This window comes from Urocitellus parryii, chromosome 10, assembly GCF_045843805.1.
Source record: "Urocitellus parryii isolate mUroPar1 chromosome 10, mUroPar1.hap1, whole genome shotgun sequence".
Lineage (NCBI taxonomy): Eukaryota > Metazoa > Chordata > Mammalia > Rodentia > Sciuridae > Urocitellus > Urocitellus parryii.
In genome coordinates, this window is record NC_135540.1 from 18,346,232 (window position 1) to 18,365,170 (window position 18,939).

Genomic DNA, 18,939 nt, shown 5'->3' on the forward strand with positions numbered 1-18,939 from the left:
GCAATTGGCAAATAGAAAATAACTGCTTATCTGAGTATAAAGTCTACTCGGATGAAAGTAAATAAAAGATCCTTGTGAACCCAAGAGTTAAATGGTTGGTGAGAAAGGAGAAACAGCCAGAAAACCCCACTGTCCTGAGAAATAGTTATTTAAATGGGGGAAGGATGGAATCAAACACTCTCTGGAAGCCACACAGCACTATTAACTTTTCAACTAATCCTCATCTCCCATTTGATGTCTTCTACTGAAGGACTCCCCAGAAATAGCTCTGCAAGTCTCCCATCTCAAGAAACTCCTTGTCCAACGTGCTTGGCCCCCTTGAACATAGAAATACTCTCTGTGAAGGCCTCTTCCATACCCTCAGGGTTTTAGGATGCTGCTCACTTAAGAAAGTTAATCCACCGGAATCACTTTTGTTTTGCAAAACAATCTTCTTTTGTTTTATTCTAAAGAAATATATCACAAAGTGAGCTACTGAAACCTGGTAACACTGGAATATAATGAGTATTACATGAAAATATTTATTAAATATTGACTAAAATATAAAAAACTTTTCATGATCCACTCTTTTCAGGCAATGCTGGGTTACAGTTAAACAGGTTTCTTTAAGGCAGGCTTTCTCAGAGACCAATATCCTAACGTGCATCACAAAACAACAGGAGGGAGATATAAAATTTAGCATTTTTCAGTATTACCTGATTCAATTACCTTGTGGAAAAGCCATCACATAGGTTGGAAATTTAGGAAGACATATCACTACAGGAACAACGGTAGTGGAAGATATTCTGGGGAAGGTGACAGATTGATTAAAGATCCAAATCAGCACTCTTTTCAAGTCACCAGACCTTCCCTCTGTCAATTCTCTTCTGGTCACCCACCTTCAGACCTTCCTCACACACCAACAGAAATCCAGAAACAACCACTCCTAACTGGATTGGACCTTTGGAAGTTATGTATTTACTTTCTCTTTTGATCAACTAAATTCTATGATTTTCATAATAAAAAGTAGGGTTGGGGCTTTGTGGTGTTTTGTATTTCACAGCCCTATGGTGACTGACTACAAATGAGATTAAGTTGACAAATAAACTTGTTGATCATTGATATTATTTCCCTGCTTTGATTTATTTTTTCTTTTATGGTTTGCAAGCTCAGTTGTTACAAAAAAAAATCAATAAACAAGCTTTCAAAGAAACTTATACCCAGAGAGAATAAAGACCCCTTTGCCTCGAAGTCATTCTTTTTCTTTCCTAAGGTAGTGATATCCACTCCACAGTCAGAGTTCACTTTCAAGTCCACAGGAACCTCTGGGCTCATGAGGACTCTCTGCTGGGAGAACAGCACCCCCATGTATTTGCAGAGGGATATCTTTTGTCACAGGATCACTTATGTGAATTGAACTGTTCTGAAAGTCAGGCAGGATTTTTTAAAAAGGAACAAATACACCCAGGAAAATAAACCATTGTCTTCATGTCCAGGGGCTAGAAAAGAATTTAGGAAAGGTGAAAAGAGGTAATCTTTTTATGTGAATGTAAATGAAACATAACCCCGTTAACTGCAGCAGAGATTCACATCCCTGTCCTCCCCAGAGCTCAGACCCCAGAAAGAGTACAGATACTTTAGAGCTCTCTGCTCAAGGTCAAAAGCTTTTTTAACCATTGTATCTCAGTATCTAAAGGATTTAGTCTTGGTCTACAGGTGTGAATTGCAAATCTGAGCAGTACCCAATAGAACAGTGAGATGATAATTTTTCCCTGTTCACTAGGTTAGCCAGTAGTCACATTAAAAAAAAAAAAGACTGAGAGCTTTAAATGTGACTAGTATAGCTAAAAGCCTGAATTGCTATCATATTTAATTTTAATCCAATTCAAATTTAAATCATCACATGTGCTTGGTGGCTGCCATAGTAGATAGCATAGCAAGAGAGAGAGTGGGAGTAGAATTTGTCAAGGCAGGATTCCCTGACTCTCAACAGGGGGCATGGGACAATGCAAGGAACTCCAACACTGTTTCTATCCCAGAAAAGCTGCACCACAAAGCTCATGGAGAAAATAAGAATGAACAGAAAATAACCACATCTATTAGGTAAATCAAAGGAAGCTTAAATAAAAGCACAGAACAATTCAGAATGGCAGCTCCTGGGTAGAGCAGGGTCTGACAAATATAGAAAAGAGCCCTGGGAAGGAACTCTAGGCATTATGCTCTAATGCTCTAAGCACTAGTATCTATGAACACCTAACAAATTACCCTAAAATTTAGTGGCTTGAAACAGTGACATTTGCTTTGCTCATTAATCTGCAGTTGGGGAAGGGACCATAGGGGGAAAAGCTCATTTCTCTTCCTCTCACCATCACCCAGGCTGCTCCAAGGCTGGGAGCTGGGATTATCTGAAGACTTGGTGACTTGCATGGCTGGCAAATGACACCCCGTCTTTTGGCTGAGAATTTAGAGAGTGCTATCAGCCAGAACGATTTACAAATAGCTGCTCTGTGAGGCCTAGGATATTTCACATGATAACCAGGTTCCAAGAACGAGTGTCTCCAGAGATAGAGACAGACAGATGGACAGATGGACATGGACACACACACACACACACACAGTACACCTACCAGGCAAGGACCTATTCCTTCATTATGGCTTGGCTTTGGAAGAATCATTTCTATTGCATCAGACATAAACCCACTTGGCTTGAGGAAAGGAAAATCATCTTCACTCTTGGTGGGGAGAACCAAGGAGGTTCTGGAAGAGCATACAGACTGGAAATGATGCTGTGCTCATGTCTGCAGAATGATCTATTGTCATTATTCAAACTGTTTATGCTTTAAGTGAAGAAAACTTTGTCAAACCAGTTGAAGGACAAAACAAAAAATGTTTGAGTTCAAGAAATTAGTGAGCTCAGGGTTTCAAGCATGGCTGGGTCCAGTGGTTCAATGGTATAATCACAAGTTCCTAATGCTTGTCATTCTTCTCTTTCTTTCCTCTTTCTTGTCTCTCCTTCCCCTTCCCTTTCTCTTTCTTAAATTAATTTTTCATTGTCTTTGATCTTTTCCAAGTGGCAGAACAAAAGATTATTGTAAGTTAATATCCAGACAGTTTGGATCCAAAAGAGAGAGACTTATCTCTTGAATTACAGGACTCATGTTAGAGTTGTCAATCATTCTGTTTAGCACACCTGCCCATTCTTCATCAAAGCAATGAGTTCTGGGAAATGAAGTCCCACAGCAGGCCAGGTAGAGGCTCCAACTCTACCCTAGCAGCAGGTTATATAATCTCTTTTATCTCAGACTTTTCATAACATAGAATGAGATTTTAGTGTATAATTTGCAAAAATAACCCCAGTTTTCTATCCACCTGTATTCAACAAACTGTGATGTGATTTGGCAATTCCTCCCATCAAATGGTGAGGTCTCTTCCTTATCCCTTGGTTCCAGTATGGTCTTGAGGTATGGTTTGGTCAATAGACTGTGGTAATCTGGGCCACCTCTGAGCCTAGATCTCAAGAACCCATAAGAATTTATTCCTTCTCTTCCCTAAAACCTGCTACCATCCTGGGGAAAGCTGTTTCGAGTGTTGGGAGAAGAAGCAAGACTGTATACAGCAATCAGCCGGGTCGTCCTAGCTGAAGTCACAGATTTGTGAGTTCAGCCAAGATCAGCAAATCAACTCATAGCTCACTACAGACATGTGAGCAAGCCCCTCTAACAACAGCAACAACCCCCTACACAAGCTTCAGGATTTGTGCTAATGAGTTTTGTAGTTGTTGGTTTCATGGCATTATTATGACAAACGAAAACTGGAATAGAGATCATAATAGCCCCTAATTCTCAGTGCTGCTGTGAGATGCAATGGAGTCACTCTTTATGTTCCCCCTAAATTCACATGTTGAAATCATAACCCCTAAGGTGATGGTATTAGGGAGTGGGGTCTTGGGACTTATTAGGTCATTATGGCTTCATCCTTATGAATGATATTAGCCCATTCACCCTTCCCACAATATGAATGCATAGCTAGAATGCACTATCTATGAACCAAAACACAGGCACTCAGCAGATATCTGCTGATGCCTGATCTTGGACTTTCGAACTCCCAGCAGTATAGAAATAAAATTGTTTTTATAAGGTACCCAGTTATGGTATATCTTTAAAAGCACCCTGAATAGATTGAGACAGAGACATGAATGAACTAACACATATAAGAGTTTCAAGCAGTACCTGAAGTCAAATAAGTACAAATGTGCTCTTCAGTACCCACAGTGGATTGGTTCCAGGGTCCTTGTAGATACAAAAAATCATCAGCACTCAAGTTCCTAATGTAAAATGGTGTAGTATTTCCAGGTAGCCTAAACACATGCTCCCAAATACTTTAAATCATCTCTAGATTACTATAACACGTACTACAATGTAAATGCTATATAAATAGTTGTTATACTGTATTATTTAGGGAATAATTGTAAGAAAAAAGTCTGCTTATGTCCATTACAAATCCAATTTTTTTTCAAATATTTTCCATATTCAGTTGGTCAAATCCATGAATATGGAATCCTTGGATACAGTGGGCAACCACATTCAAAAAATATCCACTATTATCATTATCCATGATCTGCCAATTCCACTGAAAACGTGAGTACTTCCTAACAAAGATGTTTCCCAAACTAAACTTCAAAACCAAATAAAAATAAAAATGGAAAGTTTACCACAAGCTTCATGAGCACTAATGAAGAGCAAATCCTGACCTATGGAATTGTTAATAATTCTACTAAATTCATAAGAAAAATATGAATGTATTAATGAAAAGCATTTTATAATAATGGGAAATACATTATCCCATAGGTGATCTCCAAAGCCTTTCCTATATAGATTCCTAATATCTGATCTATGCCCAGCCATCCCATCACCAACTAGATCAAATATCAAACTTCCTCCTTGAGAAATGGACAATAAATATTTTATTACATGGTTAATTGCTGTTGTTAATGATATTTATATCAGGTCAAAATTTAGGCCAAGAGTAATTTTATCTGTTCTAGTATTTTCAGACATAGTGGTTTTATATCTGATAGGACTTTCAGCTATGGATTTGAAAAGGATGCTTGCATTAGCCCAATGAAATATTACATTTCTTACTTTATAAAACTTACAAAAACCATGATGTTGAGCCTCCCTCTCCTGGGTGAATGGGGAGGTGGGTGGGAGGTGTTCTCTTCTGGCTGCTCTTCTCTGTCCACCCTCCATCCCAGGTAGGTCGTTCATTCGTTCGTTCATTCATTCATTCATTCATTCATTCCCACAGCTTCCATCCACTTCTATGGTAGTTACCAAATATCTCAAGTTTTAACTTCTCTTTTGAATCCCAACTCTATGTTCCCATTTCTGCCTAACTTTTGTGCTTGACTGTTGTAGTCTCCTTCCTCAGTAGGTGCCAACCTGAATTCATTACCTCCCTGTCCATCACCCCAAACATACGTTATGTTGCTGTGATAAGTTAATGTAAGTGTAGCCCCTAATTCCATTTCTTTCACCTAACAGGAGTAGTATAAGCAGTAACTACAACCAACTCTGCTATTTTTATTTTCTAGTTTTGCCTTCATAGGAACTAGTTATTATCATTATCCTACCTTATTGACAAGGAGATTAATACAGCAAGTGATTAAAAATGTATGAATCTCTAAATATAAGTGTGATGGGTGAGGTGATCAGGTAGAGTTTCAAATACATACTAGTGACATTAGTGACAGAACAACAAATTTTGAGACCAATCTTTATGGAAGAGAATTGGGAAACTGATTTGATAGAATTAATAGTGGCAACATCTGGGTGAAAAACTGGATGGAAATGAGGTTGGGAAGATCTGAATTGCAGCCAGCAGTAAAGGAGTCTTCTCATGTCAAGCAAAGGTGTCTGAATTTGTGGAATAGCCCAGAGGGAATCCAGGCCTCTCTAGATTTTGACTGAATCCATGTCAATGCACAGGTATATTAATATGTTGAGAAGAAATATGTGCTGATGCTGAAAGAAATGCCTATCAGTGAGCTATCTCATCTCACCACCTGGACAAAATGGCTGTCATCAAAAAGAAAAAAATGAACAAATGCTATCGAGGATGTGAAGAAAAGGAAACTCTTATACAGTATTCATAGGAATGTAAATTAATACAGCATTATGGAAAACAGTATGGAGACTCCTCAGAAAACTAAAAATAGAACTACCATATGATCTAGCAATTTCACTACTGGTTGTATAGCCAAAAGAAATGAGAATATTATTAAAAAAAAAACTGCTTGTACTGCCATGTTTATTGCAGCACTATTCTCAATAGAGGCAAAATATGGAATCAATCCAGAGTCCTTCCCTAGATAATATGGTATATTTACACAATAAAAAGCTATCAGCTATTTTAAAAAAAGAATGAAATTCTGTCATTCATAGCAACATGGGTGGAATTGACAAGAGATGCCCCAGTCAGATCCCGAGTCAAATCTCTCCTGGAGAATCATGTGGACTACTATAGATCCTGAAAGCTGTGTGCTTCCACACAAGGTTCAAGGTTGAGAGCCCCTTATCTGAACATCTGGCTAACGATGTGCTCCCACTATTGACTGCACTTGCTCCTTGAACCTACTGCAATGTGGGTAATTACATCAGTCTAGTAACTGCAGCATGATTTCAATGCTGGCCTCGTCACCTATGAACATAATTAAAGATAACAACCACAGTCTTGGGCAAAATTTTGGTAAGTCCATTTTACTAGCAGTGAAACCTAATATTACTCTGAAGAAGCTAAACCAATATTTCTCAATGATAACAACTTCATTATGAAAGGAATTTTCTCTTTGACCTGTGTACTACTCCAGTTAGCCCTACTTCACCAACACCAACTAGAACAACCATTTAAAAAAAAAATCTTAGAAGTGATAAGGATGCAAAAACCCACATTATTATATTCATTGGTATAATCTGCTTCAGGAAAGGAAATATTTTTATAATCCTCCTGACATCTTTTCCTAAGATGCATTTTTAAATGCAACTTAAAGCAAAAATTTTCCAGAGGAGAGAAATAGAAAAAACTCCACTTTTCTCATAATTTACAAATCTACTTGGCATTTGGTCAACCCACAGCAAATCAACCATGACTGAATTTCAACTGATGCCTAAAATCCAAAAGATTAGAGTGAATCTTCCTACTCATGTGAATACAATCTGACCAGACATTAACGGCATTATTTCAAAAATTATTAGTACCTATTGAACATTGTTCATACTATAATTTTCTTACTCATGTCTTGGAAAAAAAGCATTTGTAATATTTTTATCTACTTTTTAAAGGCTAAAAATGATAATATACATAACTGTATATATACACTGAATACATGTTAAATGTGTTATAATTCATGGAATTTTTTTTCATATTTCCAGATCACTTTCTCTATCAAACATCTATACCCTGTGGCATTTATCAAAATGTTCTGAGAATCTTACAACAGAATACAGATGCAGGGAAGTTTAGATGTTACTAAGTAAACAGGGCACAGATGTGGATGCTGAAAAATTAATAGTACACAATCATCTCATGGTTTATTCCATCCAAAACATATCCAAAAAACCAAAATGAAAAAGAGAAAAGCCAAATCCCAACTACTTATGCAATGTTGACATAAATGAATCAGAAAGTGTTGACATAGAAATGCAGAGCTCCAACACTGGGTATAATTTCACTCAACTCACACTTAATTCTTCATGCCATCTCCCTGGCACAGGGAATACTGAGAACAAGAGCAGCATGTTACACGTGAACAGAAACCAGTTTCAAAATGATTTCATGGGCTGAGGTTGTAGCTCAGAAAGCACTAGGCACTGGGTTCGATCCTCAGCACCACATAAAAATAAATAAGTAAAATAATGTCATTGTGCCCATCTACAACTAAAGAAAAATATTTTTTAACAAATGATTTCATAACAATTCTACTTTTTAATGCCTCAGACACTGGTCTTAAACTTTCATAATAAGTATTTATTATCCTCAGATAAAATAGTCTAACAGTACTTTTAAATTTTTTTTATTTTGTTATATGATAGCAGAATGCATTGCACTTTACATTACACATATAGAGCACACTTGTTCATATCTCTGGTTGTTTACAAAGTATATTCACACCATTCATGTCTTCATAATGTATTTAGGGTAATGATGTCCATCAAATTCCACCCTTTTTTCTACCTCCTTGTCCCCTCCCTTCCCCTCTCACCCTTTTGTCTATCTAGAGTTTATCTAATCTTCCCATGCTCCCCTCCCAACCTCACTATGAATCAGCCTCCTTATATCAGAGAAGACATTCGGCATTTGGTTTTTTTGGGGGATAGGCTAACTTCACCTAGCATTATATTCTCCAACTCCATCCACTTACCTACAAATGTCATGATTTTATTTTATTTTATTGCTGAGTAATATTCCATTGTGTATATATATCCATTCATCTATTGAAGGGCACCTAGGTTGGTTCCACAGTTTAGCTATTGTGAATTGTGCTGCAGTAAACATTGATGTAGCTGTTCCCTGCAGTATGTTGTTTTTAAGTCCTTTGGGTATGGACTGAGGAGTGTGATAGCTGAGGAATGTCATTTAAATTTTGATTGGAATTGCATTAAATCTGTATAATACTTTTGGTAGTATGGTCATTTTGACAATATTAATTATGCCTATCCGAGAACAAAGTAGATTTTTCCATCATCTAAGGTCTTTGTTAATTTCTTTCTTTAGTATTGTGTAATTTTCATTGTAGAGGACTTTCACCTCTTTCATTAGGTTGATTCCCAAGTATTTTATTTTCTCTGAGGCTACTGTAAATGAGACAGTTTTCCTTTCAGAGGATTTGTCACTAACATACAGAAATGCCTTTGCTTTATGGGTTTTGATTTTGTGTCCTGCTGAATTCATTTACTAGTTCTAGAAGATGTCTGATGGAATTTTGGGGGTCTTCTAGGTATAGAATCATATTATTGGCAAATAGCGCTAATTTGAGTTCTTTTCCTATCTGTATCCCTTTAAATTCTTCTAATTGCTCTGCCCTGTGTTTCAAAAACTATGTTAAATAGAAGTGGTGAAAGAAGGCATCCTAATCTTGTTCCAGTTTTTAGAGGGAATGCTTTCAATTTTTCTCCATTTAGAACGATGTTGGCCTGGGGTTTAGCATTGATAGCCTTTACATTTACTGATTTCCACATGTTGAACCAAACTTGCATCCCTGAGATAAACCCCACTTGATCATGGTACATGAACTTTTTGATGTATTTTTGTATTCGATTTGCCAGAAATTTGAAAATTTTTGCATCTATGTTCATTAGAGACACTGGTCTGAATTTTTCTTTCTTTGATGTGTCTTTGCTTGGTTTTGTAATCAGGGTGATAGTGACCTCAGAGAAAAAGAGGGAGCACTTCCAAACTCACTCTGTTTCCTGAAATAAATTGTAGAGTATTGGTATTAGTTCTTCTTTAAAGGTCATTTAGAACTTAGCTGTGTATCCATCTGCTCCTGGGCTTTTCTTGGTTGGTAGGCTTCTGATGGTGTCTTCTATTTTATCACTTGAAATTGACCTGTTTAAAATTGTGTATATCACCCTGATTTAATTTGGGAAAATCATATGACTATAGAAATTTGTCGATGCCTTTGATATTTTCTATTTTATTGGAGTACAAGTTTTCAAAATAATTTTTAATTATCTTCTGTATTTCTGTAGTGTCTGTTGTGATATTCCCTTTCTTATCATGTATGTTAGTAATTCATTAGCATGGTTAAGAGTTTGTCAATTTTATTTATTTTTTCAAAGAACCAACTGTTTGTTTTGTCAATTTTTTCAATTGTTTCTTTTGTTTCAATTTCATTGATTTCAGCTCTGATTTTTAATTATTCCCTGTCTTCTACTGCTTTGGGTGTTAATTTGTTTTTTTCTAAGACTTTGAATGTTAAGTCATTTATTTATTGTTTTTCTTCTTTTAAGGAATTAACTCCTTGCAATGAACTTTCCTCTTAGAACTGTCTTCATAGTGCCCCAGAGATTTTGATATGTTGTTTCTGTGTTCTCATTCACCTCTAAGAATTTTTAAATCTCCTCCGTGATGACTTTTGCAACCCATTGTTCATTCAAGAACATATTATTCAGTCTCCAGGTGTTGGAGTAGCTTTTATTTTTTATTTTATCATTGATTTCTAATTTCATTCCATTATGATCTGATAAAATATGCAGGGTAGTAGTTCTACTTTTTTATATTTGCTAAGAGTTGCTTTGTGGCATAATATATGGTCTATTTTAGAAGAAGGATCTATGTGCTATGAGAAGAAAGTGTATTCATTCATTGAAGGGTGAAACATTCTATATATGTCAGTTAAGTCCAAGTTATTGATTATATTATTGAGTTCTTTAGTTTCTTTTTTTATGATCTATCCAGTGATGAAAACGGTGTGTTAAACTCACCCAGAATTATTGTGTTGTGGTCTATTTGACTCTTGAACTTGAGAAGAGGTTGTCTGATAAATGTAGACACTCCATTGTTTGGAGCATATAAATTTATTATTGTTATGTCTTGTTGATGAATGTTTCCCTTAAGCAGTATGAAACATTGTTCTTTATCCCTTTTGATTAACTTTGGCTTGAAATCTACTTTATTTGATATGAGTATAGAAACCCCTGCTTGCTTCTGTAGTCCATGTGAGTGGTATGATTTTTCCCAAACTTTCACCTTCAGTCTGTGGATATCTTTTCCTATGAGTTGAGTCTCTTGGAGACGGTATATTGTTGGGGGTTTTTAATCCAATCTGCCAGCATATGTCTTTTGATTGGTGAGTTTAGGCCATTAGCATTCAGGATTATTATTCAGACATGATTTGTTTTCCAGGTATTTTTGGTATTTAACTTAATTTGGTTTCTCCTTTGATTACTTTTTCCTTTAGTGTAATATCTCTCCCTTTGCTGATTTTCATTGTTGTTTTTCAATTACTCTTCATGGAATATTTACCAAGGATGTTCTGTAGTTCAGGCTTTCAAGTTGTAAATTCTTAATATTTGTTTATCATGGAAGGTTTTGATTTTATCATCATATCTTAAGTTTAATTTTTCTGAATATAAGATTCTTGGTTGGCATCCATTTTCTTTCAGAGCTTGATATGTACTGTCCTAGGATCTTCTAGCTTTCAGGGTCTGGGTTGTAAAATCTGTACATAATCTAATGGGTTTCCCCCATATGTAACCTGATTCCTTTCTCTCATGGCTTTTAATATTCTCTCCTTATTTTGTCATTGGTGGGGTGTCCAGTCAGGTAGGGGGAGCCAATTTTTTCATTATAATATGGCTTGGTGTGGATCTGTTGTGATTTTCTACATTTGGCATCCTGTAAGCCTCTTGAATTTGGTTTTCCAATTCATTCTTCATGTTTGGAAAATTTTCTGATATTATATCATTGAATAGATTGCTCAGTCCTTTGGTTGGGAACTCTATGCCTTCCTCTATCCCAATAACTCTTAAATTTGTTTTTTACATATTTCTTGAATGTTCTGCTCATGGTTTCTTACCATTTTCACTGTGTTCTTTTCAAGATTATATATTTTGCCTTTATTGTCCTGTCTTCAAAGTGGTCTAATCTGTTTGTGATGTTTTCAATTGAACTTTTAATTTGGTTTATCGTTTCCTTCATTTCAAGGATTTCTGGGGTTTTTTTATTTAAGAACCTTTATCTCACTACGAAGCAATCTTTTGCTTCCTGTATTTGCTTATGTATCTCTTTGTCAAAATGATCTTTTGCTGCCTGTATTTTCTCTCTTATATCATCTCTTAATTCACAGAACATTTTAATTATGTATATCTTGAACTCCTTCTCTGTAATTTATTCTGCTGTGCTGGCCATGGATTCTAATAATGTGGTATCTTGATTTGTTTGGGGCACTTTCTTCCCTTGTCTTTTCATATTGCTTGGGTGTCTTCCCTTCTAGCACTGTGGATCCAAGGCATTACTGGTTTTCCTCTATAGGCTTATAGTACCCCTGTAAGGTACTATAATACCTCTCCTTTGAGGTGAAGGACAATGTTTACAGATCCCAATATAAATAATATCCACCCTAAAAACAAATGTTTGCTATTAAGATATTTACAGTTTACTCACAATATACAGAAATGGTGAATTCAATTATTATCTATAATATACTCAGTAGGTTTATAAAAGGGTTTACAATTTCTGATGGTGGACAAAGAACTGGGATTGAGGTATAGGATGATATGATGAAGAGGTAGGAGGTGAGGCTATAGAGTTATTATATCTTAGGAGGTGTAAGAGGAATCTAAAGAGGAAGATTAGTAGCAGGAGTAGAAGAGGAATTAATTTTGGGTAGACAAGTGGGAAGAGAGTAGAGTACTTAAAACAAACACACACATATATTAAGAAAAATAAAAAATATTAAAATAGAATTGTTGGGAAAAAAAGAAAAAATAAATACAACTGTAATATACTATTTAGACCTCCCAATCCTCAAAATCCTAATTCATGCAAAGTACTTGGTTTCACATATGTTGGGGACAGGGGTGTAGGGGCAGGAGAATAGAGAGGAGAGGGAAAAATACCTTGAAGGAAGATGTTAGGTTGGAAATCAGTATCTTTCCTGCTTCCCTTCTCATCCAGTAGGTGGGGCTGTCTGTTAACTGGTATCTCAGCCCTCAGGATGGTGAAAGTAAGCAGGGTGTCACTGTGCCAGGGTAACGGCTGCTGGGGAGAGGGGGGGAGTTAGAAACTGGGTACCTGTCCAGCCACAGTTCCAAACTGGGAGTTGTCCCTACTAAAGATGGTGATGAAGGTGACCCAAGATGTAGGTGCCTGCTTTCAGTGGTGAGGTGTCCAGTCAGGTAGGGGGACACAAGCAATGGCATTGGATGATGAATTCAGAGACAGCTCTGTGGCGTGCAGTGTGTAGCTATCACTGACTTCAGAGCCTGTGTGAAGTTCCCAGGTGCAGACAGGCTACAGTGTCTAGGGAACTATCTGTGCTGCTGCAGAGGACCAAGATGGTAGCCCCCCATTGGTAGAGGGGGGTCCAGACAGAACTGGTGTCCAGAGTTCCTGTGTGTGGGCAGCTGCCGGGTGTCCTGCATGGGAGCAGCATTGGTGATGTCTGCCCAGGTGGGTGGCTGAAAGTGCAGGTGCTGCCGTTGATGGTCTTGCTTTAGTACCCAGTGGTCCTGCGTGGGCAAGTAGTTGGGAGACCTACTCTGACACTGAGGCCATGAGCCATGTAGGGCATAGCAATGTCCTGCGTGGAGCAGGAATATCACTTGCAGAGAAGCAGTATTCTCACTACTTGAATCCCTGGTCATGGAGCAACACAGAATACTGCTCCCTCTGGCCTGCCATCTTTAGTCCTCCCAAATACATTTTATCTATCATAATCTTTGTCTTCTGATTACATGCAGGAGCTGCACACAGATATTTGTCCACCAGTAATATCCCAGCCAGAGACTGTTCAGAATCTTGCCCTGTCTTCTTTTGGATTGATCAACAAAGTACTTTTTTTGTTGTTGTTGTGACAATCTAAGGTCAGAGGAACCCTAGGTGGTTGCTGCTGACATCTAGTGGCATAATTTTTAAAAAGCCAAATGCATTTGAAAGGAAGAGGAATATACATCAACATCTATATATATATATATATATATATATATATATATATATATATATATATATATATATATACACATACATACATGTAATTTTTTTTCATGGTTGTACCTGCAAAGCCTAGTAGACATCCTACATTACAAATTATTTGTTCCAGTCCAGACCACTTTTTCTTCAAGGACAGATTCCCCTTTGTGCTAACACTGCAAATCTGAAGAAATGAAAATATATCTGCTAAAGCCAATTTTGTCAAGTTCATTAGTCTTTACTAGGAATCATCAGTTCCCTAGAAGCTCAAATTCCCAAACACTCTGCCCCAACCGCAATAAACCTGATTGCATCTCAACATTTCAAATAACCATAACCCTATTTTTGTTTCTTCACCTAGGATTTAGATACCTTTAAAATCCTTGTCTGGAGAGGCTCCACTGTAGAGCTAGGAGTAGGTCCTTTCAGACCCCATATCCACACACAGACATGCACATTCAAAAGGGCCGTACAATTCCTCCACAGGAGATGCAACTACTGCCAAAGACTTAAGAGCAGCTGCCAGGGACTGCCTTAATGGTTTCTAACCATCCACATGAATGGGGATATGCCTAAGAACGTGAAAGAGATTGGAATCTGTGTGAAAATAATGAGGAGAGCAGAGATAACTTCCACCAGTATGCAAGGGGGTTCTGGGTCCTGTGTGTGGCATGCACATATGCACTTGGGGTATGTTGAGAACAAGCAGCAGACTCTCCAGCACTGGATGGACTTCCAGTCCAGTGCGAGCCCTGTGAACACTGCAGGTAAATACTGAATTGATAAACGAATATGTAAGTGAATGAGCTGGCAATTCTAACTTGTGTTTTGTTATTGATTCCGATGGAAAATATGAGTTAGCTGGTCCTCTTATAAGGAAATGATTTGTTCTTAGGCAAAAGTGACTTTGCTGAAGAGCTAAGGTCAAAATTTTTCTCCAATGACATGTGCAAAGTGGCACAAAGCCAACAGGTGATAGAATTAGGCCATCTCTCCTTGGTGAAAATAATGTCCCTACAACAGCTTTAGAAGTTAGTGGATTTAAATTTAGATTTTATTCTCTTTGAAAATAAGCAGTAGAGTGAGTTCTCAAGGTAGTCCTACTTAACACAAAATATAGCTAAATCCTGACTCCCATAGTACAAAAGAAACCTTTAGCCTTTTAAATATTCCTTCAGTAGAAATCCTGGAGATTTAAGGATTCAAAGAGAGCACTCATTCAAAATGTCTCTACTTTACTCACAAGTGGGAACAAAAGTGAATAGCAGAAAGATAATTTTTATAATCATATTAAAGAAAAAATAAACCATGTCTGTGTGTGCACCTTTATATAAAATTATATATGCACATGTATGTACTCACATAAGAACACAACCATATATGCCAATCAATGACACTGACAGGTATTACATCTAAGGTCTGTACTGAGTCAAGGAAGACTAAGGGAGAGAGGCATATATGATGGGGACCCCAGAAGCCAATTCTTAAGGTCAGTCTCTAAGGTTATGTAGGCTGTGGAGTATGGCAGGAAAAAAATGAGGGTGTTTTTAGGACAAAGACACAAAGATTTAGAGTACAGAGTAACAGAAACAAATAACATAAGAAACCGGTGGGAAATTGATGAATGAACTTGAATATTAGCAGGAGCTATTCTAAATAATGCTATGGTTCATAGTCCTGGGAGCTTTTTTCATCCCACAGAAACTAATCCTCAAGGAGAGTCAGAAAGCCCAGGTACTTCTACACATGACACGAACCATAAAAATCACCAAAGCCAAATTCTTAGAACTATTATACTAACTCTTCTCATGGAAATTCTCCCTTAAGAACTGTGTTTAATCACTTCTCCATGAAAGTATTCAATGACTAGCTCTCCGATTTGCAGTAGGAGCGTGCTTTGCCTGATGCTACACTCTATGTAAAGCTCTGTGCATGTCGGACATGGAATCTAATTCAGGCATTGGCAAACTACATATCATGTTTCATCACAAGCCATAGAAACGTTTGACTCATTTCAATTCACAGCTGTTCACTTATCAATCAACCTGCAACTTTTCATGTCATTTCCATTGTTGTTTTTATAATAGGCAAATGATATATAATTTGTATTAAGTTCCTAAAATGTTCAACATATTTAACCTTTTAAATCTCAACATAAAGTACATCTACAAAATTTTCTACATCAAATAATAAACCAAGATAAAACCAACCTGTAAAAAAAAATGTATTAGTAACTTAGTTCTTACTGTTCTTGAACATAAGTAGAACTATACATCACTCTTATGATCCATTTATTTTCATTTCTCAAAATGTGTTTTTCACTAAGTCTTGATATTAACCTATCACACATCAAAATGTTGCTAAATCCTTAATATGACATTTTAATTTTCTTATAGAAAAAGTTAAATACATGTTAGAATAAAATTCAGCATCTCTGGAGAATAAAAACAATTACAGAAATGTAATTTTCTCAGGTGAAATTCAATATTTTCAGGAATAAAAACCTATAAAAATTGAACAGAATATGTCTCTTTCTCTCCCCTTGCCCACACACATCATTGTCTCGCTAGGTACATAAGAAGGACATTTTAACCTGATTAATTAAAGTTGCCTCTATCTTTGGATGACAAAATTAAGAACAATTTGATTAATAGATACCATTAACTTCACTTAATAAGACATTACATGAAAAGTTATGTAAATACCCTTTTAATTGAATGTGGAATTTGCAGGTTCGAGACACACACACACACACACACACACACACACACAGTGTGCCTGTGAGTCCCACAGACTTCTCTGGACTCCACCGCCAGAATTAATCCTACACAAAATGAGTGTGTTAGTCATCATCCTACACAAAATGAGTGTTTTCATGTACAGCTTAGGAAAAAAAAAAAGCTGAACAGTAGCATTTATCTAAAAATAGCACCTTCACTAAAAACTTAAACTTCCACTATTAAAAGACTTAAATTTAAATGCAAGCATCTCATCTGAGATAGCAGAGCGTCCACCATTAGCACCGTCTCATTAACAGGAATTTTATAAGATGGAAACACCTCTCATTAAGTGAAGCTAATGGACAAACCTAGAGAGATAATAATGTGAACCTACTTCTCCCACCCCAAGCTTCTCCACACAGCCTGCTCCTAGCCTGACACAAATGCACAGACATCCTAAATAAGAATCTCTTGGGGAGTTTTAGCTTGGAAAAGCACTTGAACTTTGGTACTACACAAATGCTTCTTTTATTCTCACAGTGGAAAGAAGCAAATTTGTTACTCTGGGTACACAGATGCTAGAAGTTCTATCATGTTAATGGAAATTTCCTCCCTCCTCATCCTAACTCCTCCTCTACTATGTGCATTTCAAAATAAGTTGATCCATACCTGAAATAAATCAAATTACTGCCTAATAACTGGAACTATTAGTATTCAACTATCTCTAAGAAAAGAAAAAGTTCAAACAAATGCATTGTGAGTCTGCCCTCCCCTACTTCCTTATTTTCGTTCCAAAGAATATGGGTTCAAGGTGCTCCTCAGTGGCTGCTCCTCATTCATGAGCTTCTCTTCTCTACCGACTCCTCCCCAGCAAGCACTTTACCACCAACTGTCTCCCTACACCTGGATCACATAGCTGAGCTCCAGCTTCTTCTCATATTACATATTAGTGTTCGTTATCTCATCCCTCTTTGGGGAATCACAGACCTATGCAACAGGCAACACTTAACTCATCTCATTAATTATATAAAATACTATAGTTTGAATTAACATTTTCATGCAAATGAAACTTGGGAAAAGTGACTACAATTTTTAGAAATCCCCTTAAAAGAAGAGAAACTGTTTTCTCAAGGGGTTTACATCTCCTTTGAAGAATTCATTGAAAGCCAAAAATAAGTAGAAATGCTCCAATATGTAGTTCAATTTAACAGTTGATTTTTTGTTCAACTGCAAATCAAAGTTCAGAAAGAAATTTTGTCCTGATGTCAATGAAATTCAAAATTCAATCTTTGTTTCAATACTCATGCGGGGAAAATTCAACCATTAATTATAAACAAAATTCAGTCAATACCAATTAAAATGCAACCATATAATAGATTTCAATTAATAAATGTTCCTATATGCATAGTGACATCGTAGCTGTAACAAACAGTACTCAATAGATGCATCTAGTTCTCTTCACAATTCTAACCTGTCTGAAACTTTTCTATAAAAATCTCTTTTGAGATAGAAGCTTTGTTGGTAAACATGCACATATTGCTTATCTGCATCTGTGCTCACACTTTGTTTACATGTGTATATCATTAGAATATTTGCATGAGTTTTCATATTCTTAGGACAACATATGTAAATAAATCAGATAGCAATTTGAAAATTTAGCAACTAAAGATGCAATCTGTTAAGCATAATCAGGCATGCTATTCAACAACTGCATGATATAACTCAATCTTCCAGAGAAAATACGTGGTTTGTACCAGAGTATCTTCATAAAATTTCAAATTTTCTAGGAATTTGCATCAATTTTTTGCATACTCAGAAAAATACGTAAAGCCATCAGACTAATGCTTAATAGAGGGGAAACTCTCATTACTCTACCTCGACAAGAATCTTTCTCTTACTGCATATCATTTGTAAATATGATATGTCAACTGGGAGTTATTTCCAAATGAAGAGAATGCAATCTTCTTGTCAAGATCCTATTCATATATTAACATAAATGAAAAAGCAGTCTCAAAAAATTAACCATTATCCATAATGTTTTCATAAACTATTATATATTTAAAAAATTTATTGTTCACTTCATGAATATGGTGGTCATCATAAACCCTTCCCTCTACTTTTCAGTACATGATTTACTTTTTTGATGAATCACTCAATGTTGAAAACCAGAGCAATCCAAGAAATAAACTGAAAAACATATGAATTCAAAATAAGCATTACTACCTTGGTCTGATTTTTCATAAAAGACAGGAGATCTCCTGCCAGGTAACACCATTTCTTTGAGTTCTGTGGGCAAAAAGAGAGGAGATTAATAAAAATAACCTTTCTTTTTACTTTTTAAAGGCTTCTTAAAGAAGATTCATTAGTAATAAAGGTCAGAGAAGAAAATCATTTAACAAAATATTCAGCTCCATTCAGGAACTGCCTCAAGAACCACTTGTTTTAAATGCCAAATAACTTCCCCAAAGGTCCTCTCTCCCCTGTAGCTGAGAACATGGGTGACTTCGACAGACAACCAGTCTGTTTTCTTTGCTTCTCTTTTCTTTTC

At 36.4% G+C, this 18,939-nt stretch overlaps 1 protein-coding gene across 1 annotated transcript in view; it reads right to left on the bottom strand.

The window, feature by feature from the left end:
* Positions 1–18,939, bottom strand: part of Inpp4b (inositol polyphosphate-4-phosphatase type II B) — a 756,225-nt gene that overhangs the window by 581,956 nt on the left and 155,330 nt on the right. The window contains exon 3 of the mRNA XM_026386173.2: positions 18,615–18,677. The gene's annotated coding sequence lies outside the window, so the exon portion shown is untranslated. The remainder of the gene's footprint in view (positions 1–18,614; positions 18,678–18,939) is intronic.